At 40.7% G+C, this 22,087-nt stretch overlaps 1 protein-coding gene across 1 annotated transcript in view; it reads left to right on the top strand.

Annotated features, from left to right (window-relative positions):
• Window positions 1–8,407: 8,407 nt before the first annotated feature.
• Window positions 8,408–22,087, top strand: part of CACNA1E (calcium voltage-gated channel subunit alpha1 E) — a 468,864-nt gene continuing 455,184 nt past the window's right edge. Inside the window, exon 1 of the mRNA XM_075833132.1 lies at window positions 8,408–8,578. The gene's annotated coding sequence lies outside the window, so the exon portion shown is untranslated. The remainder of the gene's footprint in view (window positions 8,579–22,087) is intronic.

Raw genomic sequence — 22,087 nt, 5'->3', positions numbered from 1 at the left:
TCAGGGGTCTATAGATTACACCAAAAGTAATTTTTTCAGTGTTTACCTCTTTTTGTAATTCCACCCACAAGGTTTTAACCTCCTAACAATCTTTGCCCACTATTAACTCACCTTCATATCACTTCTCACATACAGACATACACCACCGCCTTTCCTATTTGTCCTGTGTTTCCGAAACAGTGTAAAACCCTGTAGATTTACAGCCCAGTCGTGTGAGAAGTCTAGCCATGTTTCAGCAACACCAACTATATCTATATGTTCCTCCAGTACCAAGGCCTCCAGCTCTCCCATTTTTCTTGCTAGACTTCTGGCATGTGTGAACATACACTTTAACTTGCATTTCAAATTGCCACGTTTGATATCAGAAATGTGATTATTTGACATTATTTGGTCATTTTTGTTTTCATTGCAGTTTTGTAACAAAAGGATCTCCTTATCCTGTTGTCTAGTCCTCTCCCCACAGTCTATTTCTCCGCCGACAATTCAGTCTGACCCCTCTCTAACCTAACTACCCCTTTATTTTCTAGATTGACCTCCCTACTCAGCTCTAGTTTAAATACTCCACCACCCCAGCTAGATTTCTCTCCCCCAGCACAGCGGACCCTCTTCCATTTAGGTGCAAATCATCTGCAGAATACAGTTTGTACCCCCAATGAAAAGTCAGCCCAGTGCTCTAGGAACCCAAGCCTTCTCCTCTACACCAAGACTTAAGCCATGCATTTAACTCCCTGAGCTCCCGATGTCTTTCCTGCGATGCGCATGGCACAGGCAGTATTCCTGAGAATACAACCTTGGAGGTCCTTCCCTTCAGCTTGTAGCCTAGAGACAGCAAACCATTCGGTTGAGGCGGTCTTGGCGACAAATTATTCTATCCGTCTTCCTAATTATAGAATCCCCTACAACTACAAATTGTTTTGCCTTACCTGCATTACCATTTCGCCGACTACTAGCTGGGCTTTTCTCCCGGCTGTTAGGGAGATCAGTATCCACTAGGGCTGCCATTTCTGAGACTGACACCCTCGCATCATCATCCAACTTGGTAATTTTGCTTGGAATAACAGAAACAGGATTGACCTTCCTTTTCTTGGACCCCTTTCTACTGACCCTAACTACATTAACCCAGCTTCTTGCCTGGTCCTGCTGACCCATGTCTTCATTCTCCAGATCTACCCCACTAACTGCTTGCTCAGTAAATATACAGGAAGGTGTCCGTCAGCCATAAAAATCAATCGGTCCATAATTACGGACAAAATCTACAGTCATGGGCATGGGGCCTTAGGGTTTCCATTGATTTCAGTGGAGGGTTAGAATGTAAGATAAAAGTTTACATAAATTCTTTAGTGTTTTATTAATACAATTTTGACTAAAATAAAATTTTTTTTTCCTGAGACAAGTCGATGTCATTACTTACTGATTGCCAATAATCTAGAAGGAACGTATAAAAATACATAAATGAAAGAAAATGCCATACAAAAAGGTATTGGAATCTGTGGTAACCAATCTGCTTTTATCTGTCATTTCTCTATTGCAAATGACAAAATAAAAGCAAACAAATCCTGTGTTACCATACAATTTTCTTGTGCACTAGCTTTTAAAATGTCCCCTACAGAGCACTAAAATATGGTATTCTTTAAAGTATATTATATTTCTAAATATAACTTCATTTCTTTCTAGATTTTCTGCCTAAGAAAGCTTTAATTGCTCTCTAAATAGTCATATGCAATGGGCTCTATTCCTGGAATTATCATCAGCAGCTCATTCCATATTACCCGCTGCCTTGTAGGACGTATGCATTGACATTTGCCTTAACATAACATTCCTTCTCTTCGTTTGCTTCTTCCACAATTGGATTAATAAGGAATTCAAGAAGATCCAGATATCTTCTACAAAATTGTCAGAGTAACTTGTTCCCGTTAATATTTCCAGTACCAGAAAAGTGCGCACCTGTTCCTGTGGCCATTGCTATATTCAAGCAAGGTCTGTAATCAGGGGCGTAACTAGGAAAGACTGGGCCCCATAGCAAACTTTTGACTGGGGCCCCCCCTCCCCTGGGTGTCACACAACCCCCCCCCCTTGTAGATAGTGCCTTTTTTACAGCCCCCCCTGTAGATAACGCCATACAGCCCCCTCTGTAGATAGCACCATACAGTCCCCCCTGTAGATAATGCCATACAGCCCCCTCTGTAGATATCTACAAAGGGGGCTGTATGGCGTTATCTACAGGGTGGGCTGTATGGCGCCATCTACAGAGGGGGCTGTATGGCGTTATCTACAGGGGGTCTGTATGGCGTTATCTACAGGGGGGCTGTATGGCGTTCCCTACAGGGGGGGGCTGTATGGCATTCCCTACAGGGGGGGGCTGTATGGCGTTCCCTACAGGGGGGAGATGTATGGCGTTCCCTACAGGGGGAGTTGTATGGCGTTCCCTACAGGGGGGCTGTATGGCGTTCCCTACAGACCCCCCTTTATATAACGCCATACAGTCCCCCCTGTAGATATCTACAGGGGGTCTGTATGGCGTTATCTACAGGTGGTCTGTATGGCGTTCCTTACAGGGTGGGTCTGTAGGGAACGCCATACAGCCCCCCTGTAGGGAACGCCATACAGCCCCCCTGTAGGGAATGCCATACAGCTCCCCCCTGTAGGGAACGCCATACAGCGTCCCCAACCCCCCAAAAAAATGCGACCTACAGTGTGAAAAGACAAAAGACATGTATCCCCTCACCACAGGATATACACAGGACAGGGGATACATGTGTGATCGCTGGCAGCGATGAGGAGAACGGGGGACCTAAAGTCCCCTGAAGTTCTCCATGACTAACCTCTGACTTCCGGCATCTGCGCAGCTCAATAAAAATGAAAGAAGCGCTGGTCACGCATGCGCACAAGCGCGACCGGCGCTCCATTCATTTCTACGGAGCTGCCGACACAGACCCCGGAAGTCCGAGGTTTGTGATGGAGAACTTCAGGGGACTTTCAGTCCCCCATTCTCCCTATCAATGCCAGCGATCACACATGTATCCCCTATCCTGTGGATAGGGGATACATGTCTTTTGTTTAATGGCAGAGCGGGGAGATACCTCCCTGCTCTGCCGTAGTGTTCAGTGGCGTCCCGCTGTAGCAGCCATAGCGGCTGCTAGCGGAGCCTCCGGCCATGGTGGGGGCCCGTGCCGGCGGGCGACACGGGCCCCCTCATGCCGCGGGCCCCGTAGCAGCCGCTATGGCTGCTATAGCGGTAGTTACGCCACTGTCTGTAATGTAGTGTATGTGTCTGTGCTGACAGATTGTCCTGGCTTGTTCTCTAGAAAAATTTGGTGTCATGAACAAGGAAAGTTTGGAAAACCTTCTCAATATTTTCAGGCCCTCGCTGCCAATGGGAAAGACCAAAATCGTAGTAGAATAGTTTAGGTCTTTTATATGCCTTTAGATCTATTACATGGACTAATCTAGATGGACTGATCTATTAGGACTGAATTTGAATGATATTCCATCTAAAACCTCATAGACTTTGCAGTTGTTGGTTAAGCGATCGTGTAGAATCAATTTCTTACAAAATGAATTGAGTGAAAGAGAAAGAACTTTAAAGAAGCATATTTTATTGCTACCTATATACAAATAGATCTTGAAATGTTTCAGTTTTCACACTGGCCAGAAAGGGGTCACAATACGTGGACATTTTCTGTGTTCTGCAACTCACTTGTCAGCTTTCCTGTGTAGATTGGGACAGGGCCGGCAGAATGTAGGGGATTTCATGTCAGCTCTATTGTACTCCCGGATGCCTATTTAAGGCGGGATACTAACAATATATACTATACAGACACAGATAATGTTCTGTATGCAGCACTACTGCACTCCCCGGTCTCTGACGGAGGGGCGTTACTCTCTCACTTAATAGAGACTGTAATAATCTGTCAACTAACTACGATTCATTGCAGCTGACATAAAGCACACACCTTTTACAGATAATGCAGGAAGGAAGGTAAAAATATTTGATGGTTTGAAGGTTGAAGGTATTTTAAGAGACTTTATTCTGGAGTATCTCAATAAAATCTAAACTTAGAAAGCAGCATGGCTTTTGAGGGATTGGTCCTGTCAAACTAATCTGATCAGCTTCTTTGAGGAGGTAAGTACCAAACTGAACCTGGGTAAGGCTGTGGATGTGGTTTATGTAGAATTTTTAAGCCGTTTGATACCGTGCCGAATAAAAAGTTGGTATATAAAATGAAAATGCTGGGACTGGGGAAAAATATGTGGAATTGGGTTAACAGCTAAGTGATAGAAAACAGAGGGTGGTTATTAATGGTACATCCTCAGAGTGGGTCACAATTACTGGAGGGGTTCCACAATGGTCAGTATTGGGCCCTCTTCTTTTTAATATGTTTATTATTATTGATAGAGAACTTACAGAATATAACTTGAGAATTTGCAGATAATACTAAACTGTGTAAAGTAATTAACACAGAGGATGATGATATACTATTACAGAGGTATTTAGGGAAGCTGGGGGTTTGGGCAGAGAAATGGCAAATTAAGGAAACAAATTCTACAATTATACATTAAATAGTAAAAAAAACTGGGTAAAACTGACACTCAATAAGACTTGGGGATATTGGTTGACAGTAAACTTAAAATGAGCAACTAGTGTCCGGTAGCTGCTGCCAAGGCAAATACAATCATAAAAAATACATCAAAAGAGCATAGTTGCACATGACCATAATATAGTTTTGTCTATATACAAATCACTAATAAGACCACACATGGAATATTGTGTACAATTTTAGGCACCTGTGTATAAGAAGGACATAGCTGAACTAGAGCGGGTGCGAAGGAGGGCGACCAAGGTAATTAAGGGATTAGGTGGAGTTCGGTACCAGGAAAGGTTATCAAACTCGGGGCTATTCAGTTTAGAAAAAAAAAACACAGCTTAAGGGCAATCTAATGACAATGTACAAATAACACGGAGGGGGCATTCTCTTTGACTAGCGGAAAGAAAGTTTCACCATAATCATAAACAGGGATTCTTTACTGAAAGGGCATGACCACACATGGCGGAATTCCTCCGCAACTGTCCGCATCAATGCCGCACAGAATCTGCGTTGCAGATTCTGCAGCGGATCTGCACAAAATGTGCAGAAAATTGATGCGGACTGGCCGCTGCGGACTGCAGGAAAAGTGCTTCTCTTCTCCCTATTCAGTGCAGGATAGAGAGAAGGGACAGCACTTTCCCTAGTGAAAGTCAAAGAAATTCATACTTACCGCCCGTTGTCTTGGTGACGCGTCCCTCTTTCGGCATCCGGCCCGACCTCCCTGGATGACGCTCCAGTCCATGTGACCGCTGCAGCCTGTGCTTGGCCTGTGATTGGCTGCAGCCGTCACTTACACTGAAACGTCATCCTGGGAGGCCGGACTGTAGACAGACGCAGGGAGTTCTCGGTAAGTATGAACTTATATTTTTTTTTACAGATACATGTATATTGAGATCGGTAGTCACTGTCCCGGGTGCAGAAACAGTTACTGCCGATCGCGTAACTCTTTCAGCACCCTGGACAGTGACTATTTACAGACGTCTCCTAGCAACGCTCCCGTCATTACGGGAGCCCCATTGACTTCCTCAGTCTGGCTGTAGACCTAGAAATACATAGGTCCAGCCAGAATGAAGAAATGTCATGGTAGTAAAAACAATACGCTCCGCAGCACACATAAGATCTGCGGACTTCATTGCGGAATTTTGACTCTCCATTGAAGTCAATGGAGAAATTCCGCCATGAGTCCGCAACCAGTCCGCCACTGCTCCGCAACAGACAGAGCATGCTGCGGACACCAAATTCCGCTCCGCAGCCTATGCTCCGCAGCGGAATTGTACGCATCGTGTAAACGAACACTGCTAAATTAAAGTGAAAGTCAATGGAGAAACGGCTCCGCTGCGGATTAACGCTGCGGAGTGTCCGCAGCGGAATTTAAGTGAAATTCCGCTATGTGTGAACCCGCCCAAAGAGCAGTGAGATTTTCGTACTCTCCACAACAGGTTGTTGTGATGGTTAATTCATGCAAGTTCAAAAAGGGTCCTGATGCCTTTCTTGAAAAATATAATATTACAGGTTTTGAGTACAAGATTCTGGAGATGGGAAGTTGATCCCGGGATTTGATCTAATTGCCATATTTGAAGTTGGGGAGGAATTTTCCCCTAATGAGGCAATTGTCATCTGCCTCATGTTTTTTTTTTGCCTTCCTCTGGATCAATACGGAATGATTATAGGTTGGATTTGATGGACCTATGTCTTTTTTCAACCTTAACTACAGTATGTAACTATGAAGTGAGTATATCCAAAATGGCTTCCATGTCAGGCAAGATGGACCAAATTTATCATACAGCGTGCACCACTGTGATGAATATGGTGCATCTTCTGACTGCCTGGTCTAAGAGTACTATTAGGGTAAGTTCACACTGAGTTGTCTGACACGTGTTTTGACGCGGAAACTGCGTTGGAAAATGCGCCAAAAAACGCTGGAAAAACCTTATTGTGGGAAAAAGAAGCGGCATGCCCTATCTTCAGGCGTTTACGTCTCTGACCTCCCATTGACATCAATCGGAGGCATAGATAGCATATTTCGAGGCATTTTTTGCCCGTGTCGCTCAATGGCGAAAATCGGCATGCAGGCAGAGCAAAATCTGCCTCAAATTTCCAAACGGAATTTTGAGGCAGATTTTCTGCCTGCAAAAAACTGTGGGAACCCAGCCTTAGAAGGGCAGATATTCTTTCATGAACAAGCAAAGAATGATGATTTAGTGAGTCGTTTATGTTCAAAAGACAGTCTATTACAATAATAATTGCTGAAGATTTTTGATGTTCAGTCGTTACTACGAGCTCGTTTGCCCACACCTCATCTCTGAACTGCTAACAACTGGAAGATTTCTGAGTAGACGAGGGGATGTGGCAGCGATGAACGATAATCTTTCACCCAGGTAAATGTGGCTAAACCACGGAAACAAAACAATTTCTCATTTGACGATCAACCGTTGCATGCTATTACACATGGCGATCATCTCTTACATTCCAAAAATTGGTACGATAATCGCTCCGTCTAATAGGGCCTTAAGTCTACATCTAAATCTCAGACTTCATTAGTAAATCTGCCCCATTATTTCTCTTCTACAGACTAATATCTAATTAATTTAACTAAAATTAAATACATTAGACTTTCCATTTATGCTAATTGTTGTTTTTTGCCTATTCATCAAGGACCTTAATAATTAGGCACCTGTACTGCCCTGATGGCAGCCCTGACAGTAATGCTCTGCAGTTCTCTATGTGTATGGTTGATGCCACTCATATTAAAGCATAATATCTGTATGTAAAATATCTGTCTTGTAGAAAAATATCTGTCCATGAGCAATAAAAATGTACACAGAACAAATGTCACTTAGGCCATTTCCAGTTTTTATTTTAATATCCAAATTACGGTTGCAAGACTGTGGTTCTACTAAATCGAACTTAAAAGTGATTGTCCGGTTTCAGCAAATTAATGTTATTTCTTCGTATAATTGAACGTTATACAATTTTCCAATGTACTTTCCGTATTAATCATGGCTTTCAAGATCTCTGCTTGTTGTTATTCAGTAGGAACATTCATAGTTTACTTCCCGTGGATCCTGTCCATGGTCATGTGATGTACACACAGGTGCACAGCTCGTTACATTTACAGTATATGTATCAGAGCTGCGTCTTCTAACTATCCCAGCAACTGTGTCCATCACATGACCATGGACAGAATTGTATCCACTGGAAGTAAACAGTGAATGTTCCTACTGAATAACAACAAGCAGAGATCTTGAAAACCGGGAGGAATTAGTACGGAAAGTATATTGGAAAATTTTATAACTTTTAGTTATAAAAAAAGCCGACATTAATTTACTAAAACCGGACAATCCCTTTAAGTCAACATAGGACCCTACGCCTACGGTCGTCCTGAATACAGACACTAAAACGTTGCCATATTACGGCCATGTGAAAATAGCTACAGAAAGCATTTTATCTGTACAATAATTATTGCAAAATCTGTGTAGCGTTCATTAGGAAACACAACTCAAGTTAGGATCACGCGTTTAGGTATATGATCAGCTTTGGAGCGTAGTATATAGGACAGTATATACTACAACTCCCATCTGACCCACATAAGCAGGCATGCAACTGTTTACTACACTCATTATAATAATGCAGAACCCCTCGGTTCACCCCCGACTGCTCCAGCTTCACGTGTGGCTGGGATTTTTTTTCTATTTGTGCTTTTATTTAGCTTTAGTGCTCCGCTCTGTGTTCATACCCTGTCTGCCCCCTCTGGTATGCTCATGTCTATGCTTTCCCTTTCGCTGATTGTCAGTGATTTCCTATTTCAGTGTGGGCAGGAGAAACTGTCTTTTCTCTTTTCTTTCTCATTCTTCTTTTCCCTCCTGCTTTTTCTCCTCCCTTTTTCCCGTCTCTCCTCCCGGATTTTTTATCCTTTTATATTAGAAATGATTTCCTTTGGCATAACCCACACCCTCACCAAGCTAACCGGAGAAACCATGAATTAAATCAAGGTAAGCTGTTATGTGTCTTATAGTCTATGTCAAGCCAGAAGTATCTTCTCTTTAATTTGCTCTACAATAAGAGATAGTGATGATTATGAGTATTATTATTATTTCCGCACTGCTATTCCGTAGTCTATAGAATCCAGAAATGATCCCTTTGGCTGGAGCTGCGAATACAACCTGTTGTGGTGACAGCTTCAGGAAATTGCTCTCTTCACAAATCTTGCTGACAAAACCCATCTCTGCGGCAAAAATAATAATTGTAGTTTCTTTCGTTAAAAATAAAATAAAATGACAAATCGATAGGATCTCGTGGTTAACCCTTCGCAGTCTGGTTTCTTAGTTTTGCTCCATATGGATGAAGATAAAGTAAGAGCTAGATACACTGACTTCAGGCTGCATTGGTAATGTGCGAGTGCCAACAAGGATTGGTTGATATGCATATTTAGATTACATTGTATATATAGCGCAGGTGAGTGTTCCTCTTTAGTTTTACTGACACGTACGGAAAGCATGCGATGTATTAAAGTTTAGTATTGTATTTGTTCGTTCCTTATGATGAGAGTTCACAGTCCTCTCCTTTGTTCTGCCATAGTTAGCGCTAGCAATTAAAACAATGTTGATTCTTTCGCCAACTTTGTATGCACTCCCAAGTCTATAGCGTTGGCTGTTACTTGCTATTTTTAATTGTGCGAGGTGATTTGCATTTTTTCGCCGAGTCAAAGAGATACATTGTAACATGAGTGTTGCATCGCCTTTGTAGAGCTCTGATGTCCCTTCTTGTATTTTCTGGATAGATACTTGTTCATGACCTTTGTAGACTGTTTACTAGTTCTGAGCGTGTTACATTCGGATTTTCTGGTTTGTAGAAATCATTGCTATGACAACTGAATTTTTGGGGTTCAAATGAAAAACCGCAAATAAGCGCCGGCTTTACAAATCTGCAGTTAATTAAAGCGAGATACGATTTTGTTCAGCTTGGTTTCTGTATTAACCGTCACATGTCCAGCAAGTTTCCTAAAATCATATCAGGATGTAGAGTAGTTCACTATAGTAACATGGTGATGTGATAAGCCCTCTATATGTTACCATTGAACTATAAGGCCCAGCTTAGTGTAAGCTGGGAATGTTGAGACTTGTAGTTCTACAAGTCTCATTTTACGGAGCCCATTTCTAGGCCATTTAAACCTACCTGGACTGTACTGAGTAATTAAATTTGTGTCTGTCAACAGGTAAGATTTAATGCACTACAATTTTGGCAAGAAGCGAGTTAAATAACCATCGATCTTGCAGGAAGAAAGAGGAAAAAAGAGACGTCTGCAAATTAATTTGGAAAGCAGGCCATGTTGTAATTACCAGGACTGCATTTGCATACTAATTTCTTAATCAATACTCATGTACTAATATTTGAGAACTCCGTTAAGAAACCTGACCCTGAATCTATGAACTGCGCCCTCTGGACAATTTTGTCATCAATACTGGGGCAGTAGACATATTTACGGTGGGTGATACACGTCAGTCACTCAGAGCCCCTTGGGTAGCACAGCTAACTAATAATCTCAGTTCTGCCATTCAAGCGGGCACCTGTTTAGTGGGATGTGACTTTACGGGGCAGTGATTGACAGCTTGGCTTTCCAAGGGATTTTATCTTTTACAGTGCAGCCCTCTGTGGTGGGTAAGTGGCATTAAAAGAGACACCAATAATTAAAATGACCCCCTACATGTTCTGCCACCTGCCAGAAGACTGCATGGAATCTACTGTACGGATCATTGCGGGAGCACAGGGGGAGAGTTAGCGTGAGCCAAATGAATTACATTATCCTTTCATTTTCAGATTTACTCTTGGCTTGTTAAAGAGACACTAATCCTGAAGTCGATTTTTATCTCCGTTTGCTGTGCAGTTGAATGTAATCTATTGTTTTCTGTAAGCAGCCAGTTCAGACTAGGAAGAGGCTGTAATATTCTTCACAACATTTTAATGCCGTATTATAAGATGCGCCCAGCCATGGTTCTACTTGACATAACGGGATTTAAAGGGGTCGTCCGGTTTCAGCAAATTAAAGTTATTTTTTTGTATAATTAAAATGTATGCAATTTTTCAGTATACTTTCTGTATTAATGCCTCACGATTTTCAAGATCTCTGCTTGTTGTTATTCAGTAGGAACCTTCATTGTTTACTTCCAGAGGATAAAATTCTGTCCATGGTCATGTGATGGACACACAGGTGCACGGCTCGTTACAGTATGTGTATCAGAGCTGTGTCTTCTTAGGGTATGTTCACACGCAGAGTTTTCAGATGTAAACGCCTCGAATAATACCTGAAAAAACTGAAGCTGAATGCCTTCAAACATCTGCCTATTGATTTCAATGGGTAAAATGGCATTTCGTTCAGACGGGGCGTAAAAAAACGCCCCATAAAAAATAAGTGCATGTCACTTCTTTAGCAGTTTTTGGAGCCGTGTTTCATTGTGTCAAAAGAAAAACAGCTCCGTATTTTACAGCCGTTTTTACTTTAGCGTGTGAACAAAGCCTTAGGATCCCAGCAACCGTGTGCCCATCACATGACCATAGACAGAATTTTATCCACTGGAAGTAAACAATGAATGTTCCTACTGAATAACAACAAGCAGAGGTCTTGAAATCCATGAAGAATTAATACAGAAAGTATGTTGGAAAATTGTATAACTTTTCATTATAAAATAAACAATAATTTACTGAAAATTCTGTGTGGGTCTGTGGGGGTCTGGGCCTTGCGGTCACTTTGTGCCTGCCTGAACCTGCAGTAAATTTCAGGAAAATGTCTACCCCCATTATCACTACTTTATTTCCAGATGTGAGAACCTTCTATAACACTTGTTCACCTATATTTTAATAATATTAGGAGAATATCCCCAATATCTAGAAAAAAACTGCAAAGGTATTTTATTTATTTGTATTTTTTATTCAGAGTTTATTGATCAATTTTGTTCTGACTGTTCAGATTCGGAGTTTACAAAGATAATAAGTTATAACCACTGTCAGCGGTAGTTGAAATGCCCATAGGGGTTGTTATCCAGCTTCCCAACGACCTGCAATAGTGTATGAATCTGCATAGTTATACAAAGTAAAAATTCTCCCCTGCTCACACTCATCTACTATGCTGCCTTTGTGTCAGTCTTTACTGTAGTTCTGCCATTTTATGCATATGATTGAAGAAGGTCGGGAACAGTGTCATAAATCCCTCCTAGACATGATAGTATTGCAGTACATAGAATTATCGAGGGACACAGAAAAAAATACATTTTAATGGTTAGATAAATATTTTTTTCTGTAAATAAACTATATGAGCATCATCCATCAAGAAAAATCCTAGAATTATGATAATCAGTCCCAGGATCGAGGGTAGCACTCACCATAGGTATCCCTCTTAGGCCGGATTCACACGAGCGTGTGCATTTTGCGCGCGCAAAAAACGCGGCGTTTTGCACACGCAAAAGTTCAGTGTGGCATATGTATATGGTGCGTGGCTGCGTGATTTTCGCGCAGCCGGCATCATTATGACACTCTGTTTTTATGTTACGACATAGTAAAGAAGGAGGGGCTTTTATGTTTCCCTTCACTTCTTTACCAACTGTAGCGCGAATCACGCGCGTCACCCGGAAGTGCTTCCGTTTGCCGTGCGCGATTTACACGCACCCATTAATTTCAATGGGTGCGTGCTGCTCTAAACACGGGCAAGTATCGGACATGTCGTGAGTTTTATGCAGTGGATATATGCTGCGTGAAAATCACGACCTGTCAGAACGGCCCCATTGACTTACATGATTTCCAGGCGCGTAGCATGGACGTAATGCACGTTCGTCTGGATAAGGCCTTATACTTTACTTCTGTGGGAAAAGTAGCGCGGTGCAAGATATTATAGGAAAATATTGAAAGGGAATAATTACTGCTCGGTCCTGCTCTTAAGAAGTGAACATGACAACTGTGAATTACTGTAGATAAACTGTATACAATCAATAGTTTTTATTCATGCAAAAACTGGAGGGTGACAACCTGTGACATAGACAATTTCATTGCTGTTGTGATTTGATATGGCACAATAATTTTACGGACGGACATAAGAAGCCATGTGATAATGTATACATTGATATTTATACGAGAAACATATTTATACAATAGCAGGAACATACAGTAGCCGTATCCTGAGTGTATTATAACGGGATTATTGAGTGTGACAACTTTTATGCAGCTGAAACAGTAATGTAAAAAATAAAAATCAACCCTGACCGCAAAAAAATAGGACATGTCATTATACGGGCCGCATGTGTGGTCCGGGCTCATTGAAATCAATGTGTGCACGGCCCGTGGTTACGGCACGGTGTGTCATCCGCGGACCATCTGGAAATCACGGACCGTGCACACATTGATTTCAATGAGCCCGGACCACACATGCGGCCCGTATAATGACATGTCCTATTTTTTTTCGGTCCGGCCTCACGGTCCGTGTAAACCACGGTTGTGTGCATGGGCCCATAGAAAAGAACGGGGTCCGCAGTTCATCGACATTTTTGTGGATGAATTGAGGACGCAAAAACACATTCGTGTGCATGGAGCCTTATTTACTATGGCTGTAGTGAAGTCATTACTCATTACTACTATACTGACATGCCTGTGTATGCAAAAGCTCTGGATACTGGTCAAAGACGTAACTCGAAGCTCCTGGGCCTTAATGCAAAATCTGCAACAGAGCCTCCCACCTATCATGTGTCTCTAATACTGGTGTCTTATGTGGCAGAGGGGCCTTTGTCCCCTCAGGGATCAGGTGCCACTGCAACCTCTGCACCCCCGTAGCAAAGGTAACATTCTGACTCCGACCATACATCTTTACAATGATTGCTTTCTATTGTGTCCAATTCACTGACATTGAACTTTATAGAATGTGTAGGTCATTGCATCTATGACAAGTTGCAATTTACTGTAATGTGTCCTGGGTGTCACAACTTGTACAAACCAAATCAAATTCCGGAAAGTCACGCTACATGGCACAGTTGTCTGCCACCACTAGTGCAGCAGCGATGATAGCTCATGTGCGAAAAGCGAGCCCAGGCCTCGTCCCATAAAATGTATAGAAACATTTCAATCATCTCCAGTTGAGTTGCTATTTTGTAGTATTATCCCCTTTATTTTAACTATCCTAGAGTTTTATTTTTCACTTGATATATACCTCCACATGTATAATATAGTCCCAATGAAGTTTATGGCTTGCACATCAGCATTGGATGGAGCACAGTGCTCAGAAGAGCACCAGAGATTACACACAGAATTTTTCTACATAAAAATTTGACGAAATTTATAAAAATAAATAAATTACTTATACTAAAACTAAATTACAGCCTATAATATAGTCCATAGCTCTATCTATCTATCTATCTATCTATCTATCTATCTATCTATCTATCTATCTATCTATCTATCTATCTATCTATCTATCTATCTATCTATCTATCTATCTACCTATCTATCTATTCTATCTAAGATATTGGGGTACTGTTGCGAGTGCTACCTGTATCATCTTGCTGGTTAAGTCACTGTTCAAACCCAAACTGGAATCAGTCAATCATTCAGAACAAGGATAAAAAAAAAAGATAATATTTATGCTACAAACATCCCAAAGACGCTGTGAGACTTAGTGACATACACTTACATTTGGTTTTCTAATGCCTCGTTCACATCTGCGTTGGAGGCTCCATTAGGAGCCTCTGCCGCAGATCCGGCCGAGATTACCGGAGACAATAGAGTAGCATGCTGCGCCATTGTCTTCAGTAAAACCACAGATACCCCGATGGAAAGCGGATGTAACTCATTAAAGTCAATGGCTTTTGTCAGCCGCCGGTTGTATTCGTTGTTCAATTTCTTCCATTATTCCCTTGTTCTGCTCTGCTGACGGAACAACGGAATGACACAACGCAGGTGTGAACAGGGCCTAACACGTAATTATTATAATTTATCACATCAACATAAAACACCTACTGTGTTCCACAGTGTAGAAAAGGAAACATTGGACCACAGAAAGTATGCTGACCTAGGGCATACATATCATAGAGGCTTGGAGAAAGGGGGTCCAGCCCTAGTTGGGTCAATCCCCTTTGCTATTAGGTGCTGAGAAACTATTCAGAAGAACTGCATTGTCAGCAAACAAGGTGGTCAGGAAAGTGTCATGGACAGGTTGTAGAGGAGAAACCCAACCCTTGGCCTTTCTTTTCTGGCACCAAAATGGAAGGCCCATTTTGGATGTTTGCTTTTGGACCCACTCTCTTCTATGATTGCCATAGATGTGGACTGTCTGACGAAGTGTCTGAAAGACTATGAAAGGAGAGGCTCTAAAAAAAAAGGAGAACCATGAGGAATGACAAATAGAATTTGGAATGATATTGCGGATAGCATTCACCGTAGAGAGCATGGGTCTGACATTACAAAATAGGGACATGGTGTGGAGTGGTCAATACTTCTCTTGGTTATTCATTAGTAATGAACGCCATGTGTTATTTACAAGTGGACTGCTTTCTGCCTTATATAATACACATTTTCTCATCACAGATAGAACATATCTCCCCCTTTACTTAATGACAAATGACTCACCCACTCATTTTTGTTATGGATGCACAATGCAACTTCTCCATGTGCAATCACATTCTAGTTACCTTTAGTTTTCTTTTAATTATAACAAATTAATTGAATAACTGACAGATTTGGCATTAACATAAGCTACTGAAAAGATATTCTCTGTTCTGGGAAATACTAATTACTTATTGATATTAGCACAATGCATCCTCTAGCCGACAGACAGGATTGATAATAAGCTGGAGCGGAACAGATAATGTACGTACTCTGTACATTGCCTACTTAAAGGGAAACTCCAGTGAAAACCCATTGCAATTATCTCCAGATTCTTTAATAATTAATTTCTGGGCTGTTTGCTTAGCAGAAACCCAAATATGTCTGAGCCGCTGCTAAGCAACAGCAGATGTGGTCCACGGATGACAACACTGGACCCGCGCTCTATTATAATGATTAGCCATTGTCACTCACATAGAGGTGAAGTACTAGGCATGTGACTTACAGGTGATGACAGGTGATGCTATGTCCCATTGGCCTTACTAATCAGGAATATATATAAAGGACATTTCTTTCTTATAGCTATGGCTTTTAATATATGAAAGGGTTTTAAATGGGTTTTCTAACAAATAAAATCTATGACATTAGGGGTCTAAAAGCTGGAACCCTCAGCAATGAAGAGAAGAAAAAATGGATCACCACCAATTGTATTAGACAGCTGACCACTCCTGAGGTGCATCACCATTAAAAATCAAGAGATACGGAGAGCGATGAGTGGCGACATTGGTATGTTGCTGCTAATTTTAATGGCCGTAAGGTTTTTCTGCTCGCCATGTAAATTAGATCCAAAAAATAATAAAATCATATAATACATCCATTAAAGTTTGTATGCCCTGAAACAAACTAGGCCTAAGAAACACACACATAAGACACATGGAACGTACAAGCAGACTGTTGTGCAAGTTAGGCAGTGGGATTTATGCTGCAGATGTAGGTCTTGAAGAAAAAAGGCCAAAATGAAAAATTGAGAGGGATATGAAAGTGGAGTCTCTATTTTGTAGTTAAATTATTTAAGGATTAGTTAGGGTGGTAGGTCTGAACCCTGCGGGTAGGCTCGGTTTTCCACCATAAGTGAGAAGAGCTGCTGAGGGTGACAGTGGCGGTGACACACTTAGCTTCCTACACCATGTATGAAAAAAAAATCATTCTTCAGACCTGAGGGAAATAAATCTCCTGCCAAAACTGGGCTTTCAGTTTTTGGCAGCAGACTGGCTTTAAGGCATGAAGTAAAGTAATTAGTGTGTACAATTTATATTTCACACATTTCTAATGAAGTCTTAAAACGACTACAAATGAAGGACAAACTAGGGGTCCTCTTAAACTGGCCAACATGGGCCGCGTAAACGAGGGGCGATCAACGAGACGCTTGCTTGCTCCTTTCACAAGCAGCATTTCTATCATGGCGGCAGCAGACCTCCCTGTTTACATAGGCAGATGTGCTGCCGACAACTATAATATTTCATGCTGCATAAGCAAAAAGCAGATCAGACGATGCACGAGCGGTTGCTTGTTCATCGGCTAATCGTTTACAAAGGGCAATGATCGGGAATCGTGAACGCTCGTTTGCTCGATAATTGGCCGTGTAAAATAGCTTTAACACTACAACACCGGTAAATTGTTCGCTCTTAAAGAATACATTGCATACGTTCAGTATGTAATAGCAGTAGGCAGAATAGTCTTAAATTTGTCGAATCAGTTGCACAAAGTTTTTGATTGTACGCGAAACATTACAATGGTGAAACTTACAGTTCTATACAGATTTCAAGAAATTAAATCCAACAAGAAATGCAAGAAATGCAACCTTCTCTAAAATATATGAGATCTTATGCTATAGCAATTCTTCAATAACACGTAATTGGGGGCGTAATAAGTAACTATGTGGCCCCACAGCAAAACATAAAAAGTTTATGATTATTTTGGTCTCTTTTATGCACAGGAATAATGCACACAGTGATGTAACAGTACAGGAGTAATGCACAGTGATGTCACAGTACAGGAATAATGCACACAGTGATGTCACAGTACAGGGATAATGCACCATATTATACATAGCACAGTAATAAAGCACAAAAAGGTCACTATGTACACTGTGATATCACAGCACTGGAAAAAAACATGATGATGTTACATGCAGGAATAATGCATACATGATGTCCTAGTACAGGGATAATGCAAAAAGTAATTTCTGCATAAAAGAGATAATTCACACAGCAGGGATAACCAGGGAGCTCCATGGGGCCCTATTCAATTCCCCATGCCCCCATACATTTTCTATGTAATCACTAACTGCACCTTACATCTATGTAAAGATGGTCCCACTAATTTTTGGGTCCTATAGCAGCTGTTATGCCTGCTACCCTGGTATTTGTGCCCACGTATACAAACATTCACATAGATACCTATGTTCCCATGTACATTGCTAGTGCTCGTAAAAGCATTTCAGCTTCATTCCTACAACCATATTATGGCATCCATTGGCTTTGTAATATAGAGCCGTAGGGACTCTGCGTGCCCCTGTACAGGCGTATGCATGAGATGAATTGCCAAATATTCTTCGTTGTTATGTCTTTATGTTCAAAGAGTTTTATTTATTACTTCTTTTATCAAAGAGTGTTTGGATTTGGTGTCAGGAAGATGTTGGGCATACTCAAACATCTGACCAAAACACTAGATCAGCTTCCTCTGACCATGGCTTTGGTTGGATGACGTGTTTAAATTATGAAACCAGGGCTGTTTAACATGGGATTAAATGGGTTTTAGAAGACATTCCTTTGTGAAATCCAAAAATTGCTGGATGCCACCTGTATAATATCTATGCCACTTATAAACCTATGCTCACGATACTAAATACTAACACTAAATTCCTTGTTCCTTTGCAAGCTTGTCTACCTCTCCTCACTGGAATAAATATGTATATTCGGCCAAGCATGCTTTAGTACTTTGAGGTATTTTCCGAGAAACCTATTATATGGTGAATAGTGGTTATAAATTCCTAAATATGTTGCATGCACAGGCTATAAGATAGGTACAATATAGGTCCATAGCTGGATATGGATGCTGAGTTACAGATCCTTACAAAATGCAGAATAAACCCCAACATCTAAAGAAATCACAGAATCATCCTTTTCATTCGGGATTTTACAGAAACTTGCCAAAAGTCCACAATTTATACAGACAGTCCGTGACCTGGCAACCCTGGCTAGACCAAGGCATGTGACCGGCTGAACAGTGGTAGTCTACCACTGTCAGAGAGCTTGTGGCGGGGTCCTGTCCTAGTCCTTTCTCTTGTGACTTCTATTGTACCACCTATAGTCTTTTTTATATATATATATATATATATATATATATATATATGTAATATGCTTTTAAGGAATGTATCACTGCAAAATAAAATGTCTATTTCAGGCATTTATTTGGCTGAATCATCATTAGATATGACGTACATGTGAAGCAGTGAGGATGACATCTGGCCTCAAGTGTCTATCTATTCATGTTATTGCCTCTTATTGTAAACTCCGGTGTAGATTGAGAACCGTTCTGTGACTCATAATCTCTATGTCAAAATTATAAAATCCTCTTGCGCATTGTATCTGAGAGCCTAAGGAGGAGCAAATGGGAAAATATACTGGAAAGCGGAGATTGCAAAAGGTAGAAATTAGGAAGGGAAGATTCTGGTTGCTATTATAGCGCCATCATAGTGAAGTTCTGTCACATGGGGCAAAGATTCCGTTCTGACCACTCTTGCAGCACTTTCTTCTAGATCTGCTGGCTTCTTACTGGCACCACCTACACCACCCAGGGCCATGCCAGGCCCATCCTTGTTATGACCCAGGATAATTATTATTGAACAGCTCCTTACTGATTATGCAGTTTCCTACATATTCATGTAGGTTCACCAAAGGTGAAGCTACACTCTAAAAACAATGTTTAATATGATTCAGTTTTCCCTTCAATATTCAATATCACAGAGTCGAATATTAAAATAATCCATCTTTGAACTACATTTAAATAACCAGAAGAATCAGTAAATGCAAATATGGACTGCCTTTTGTTTCAATGTGTACTCATGTGAACTGTGAATCTGCCGCAACTATTTTTTTTATATATTAGATAATTTTACTGAAATTTTTATATTTTATAGTTTACTCGTCCAGATCTTTTGTTTTTTTTTCTTTTTTTCGGTTATTCCAAGTATAACCCCACGTTGATGAAACTATTTCTAAACTGCTTAAATAGTAATTCACTAATATAATTTCATTACTGCAAACATAGAATTTGGCTGAACAAGTTATCAACAACTACTGCCCTGGCTGCGAGGAATATTGAAATAAGCTGCAGCTTCCGTGCTCCTCCAGACACAAACATAGTCTTTTCTACCAGGAAGGGTGATTTTTAATAGCGTGGCCACATTTCCACAAATACTCACAGGTAAATACTAATTTGGCCAAAGAAACAATTATTTGGAAATCCATTTCGGGTTTTCTGCGATGATTTATAAGTGAATTGATTTTTAATATATGGCATATCACTGCGAATTTGGTGCTTATATCAGTTTCATGTTACTATAGGAAGTTAATATGGAGCTAAAATTACACAGCATTTATTTTTCAGGCTCCATTCCCTTCTATAGGGCCATATTAATGTTGACTTCCCCAGCAATAATTATGAAAAAACATTTTGTAAGCCTCTAATTCAATCTCTATATAACTCTCCTTCATGTCATTTTTTCTCCCTCCCCAACACTGTCGCTGTCTCTGTCTGTGTGTTATTCAGTCCCGTCATTTACTGTACGAGCTGCAAACAGAAACTGACTCACAGACCTCCCAGCCCTGTTTTATATAAGAGAGCAAAAGTCTTCCATAGTTCATCCCAATTGTCTGAGAAACGAATAGAAAAAAATGTGAAACGCAAACTGGGAAACCATGGAAGTCATGTTGTAATCATCTGTGATTTACCTGTTCCAGATCAAACATGGATAAGTCGATCAAATCAACAAGTTTTACAGTAGATTTTAGCAAAATAATAATTTGACTCAATTAAACTGCATGTGTATTGAGAACCCTAAAAAAGCGGAGACCTCCTATACTAAATGGGGCCGTGCTGTAGTTCTCTGAATAACGGGTGCCCGGGGTGTCATTGTCCAGTGTAAAACAGAGAAGGGGATGCAGTGTTTAATAAGAACTCAGGATTGGTGGGGGTCTGAGATGGGAATTCCCCTAAAAAGTTGGAAAGCTGGCTGGCACATTCATTGGGGCACTCTGGCTGGCACGTTAAGTAGGGCAATCTGGCTGGCACTATTAATTTGGCACTCTGACTGATATGATTAATAGGGCACTCTGGTAGCATTCCATGGGCAAATTGGATGGCACTCATCATGGGCAGAGAGCTGTCACTAAGTATGAGGGCACACTGGCACTATTATGGGTGCATTGTTGTGGCATTCTATGCATGCTGCATATTCAATCTCTTTGAAAGCATTTCTTAAAAGTCCAGTGAGGGGAGAAGAGCTAAGATGCCCACATTATCTTTTGTCAATAATATGAACATGTGTTATCTACCTCCAGAATTATAATATAAGAGGTGATACTTTTCATTGTAATTCTGCCTTCTAATAATAATAATAATAATAATAATAATAATAATATGACTGCTGAAAAGTGACCTCTCCAGAACAGATGTTAACAATTGTAAGTCTATTGTGAGGACTCAGTGGCCAGTATGAAAACTGCAATATTTCAGGAATAATTTTTAATAGGATAGTGACATGCAAGAAGGAGACGATAAAGTTAGAAAAAGTTGTTTGATGGTAAGCACAATACGTTTTAGTCGACTGAAGCCATAAAAAGTATTTTATATTACATGTTGTTTAAAATCCATTCTCGATCCAGGTATCAGCATAACAGTATTGGCTGTGCATAGAGAATACGTTAATGAATGTAATTCTCTCCCAGAAGGACTTAAAGTATTCTACAAATTATAAAATTAGTAAACAATTCAGGCTGGAGACAACAACAGAATTAAAACATAATGAGCTCAGTAATGATTGATGCAGATTAAGAGGCAATTTTATAATGTGTCACATGCTTGAATAAAAAGTATATTTTAATTTTTACGTTTTTCAAGCTCTGATCATGTAGAGCCGAGAGTCCCAGAGGTAGAGTCTGGATTGCTGTATGCTGCCAGCGGCTCCCTTGTGCACTGCACTGAAAAATCACAGGGATTTTCAGAGGATTTTACAACAAGGTTTATACAAAACGTGATACTATAAAACATGGCCATCTAGATGCTGTTGTAAAGCGTCCTTATTTACATTTTATGCCAGTGTATATAAACTTTGTAATATATCTTGTTAACAAAATCTACTTATAGATGCCTCTTTTCCCTTGTACCTGGCTAATGCAGTGTCTATGACTGTTTCAGAATCTCTGCACTCACTGAAAAACTACAACTATCATTGGAGCTTCTCACTGAGTGATCATATTACACAGAGCAGAGCTGCAGAGAGACTATATGAGAAGGAGAGAGGGGTAAGAGAGGACGCTTGCAAACACAAAAACAAATCTCTTCTGGAGGACAATAGATCATGTGCTAACAAGCAACATTCACCTGTCCATATGCCATTTTAGGACATATGGATATCATAGAGGAGGCCCCCTACTGGGGTCCCCTACTCTATAAACCAGATTGTAAAGCTGCTATGTCATTCATCTGAAATCAGATGTAAACTGGTGGTGCCAAAATCCAGGACCATGACTCTAGTGTGAAAGGTCTTATCTGTGATAACACAACCGATTTAATCCGGCATCAGAAATCTGACAATTCTGGTATTGTAGTTTAGCCCCATTCCCTTGAAATCGGGATGA

This window comes from Rhinoderma darwinii, chromosome 7 (genome assembly GCF_050947455.1).
Source record: "Rhinoderma darwinii isolate aRhiDar2 chromosome 7, aRhiDar2.hap1, whole genome shotgun sequence".
Classification (NCBI taxonomy): domain Eukaryota; kingdom Metazoa; phylum Chordata; class Amphibia; order Anura; family Rhinodermatidae; genus Rhinoderma; species Rhinoderma darwinii.
Note: the sequence above shows the minus strand (reverse complement) of the source record. Positions and strands in the feature narration are given on the sequence as shown.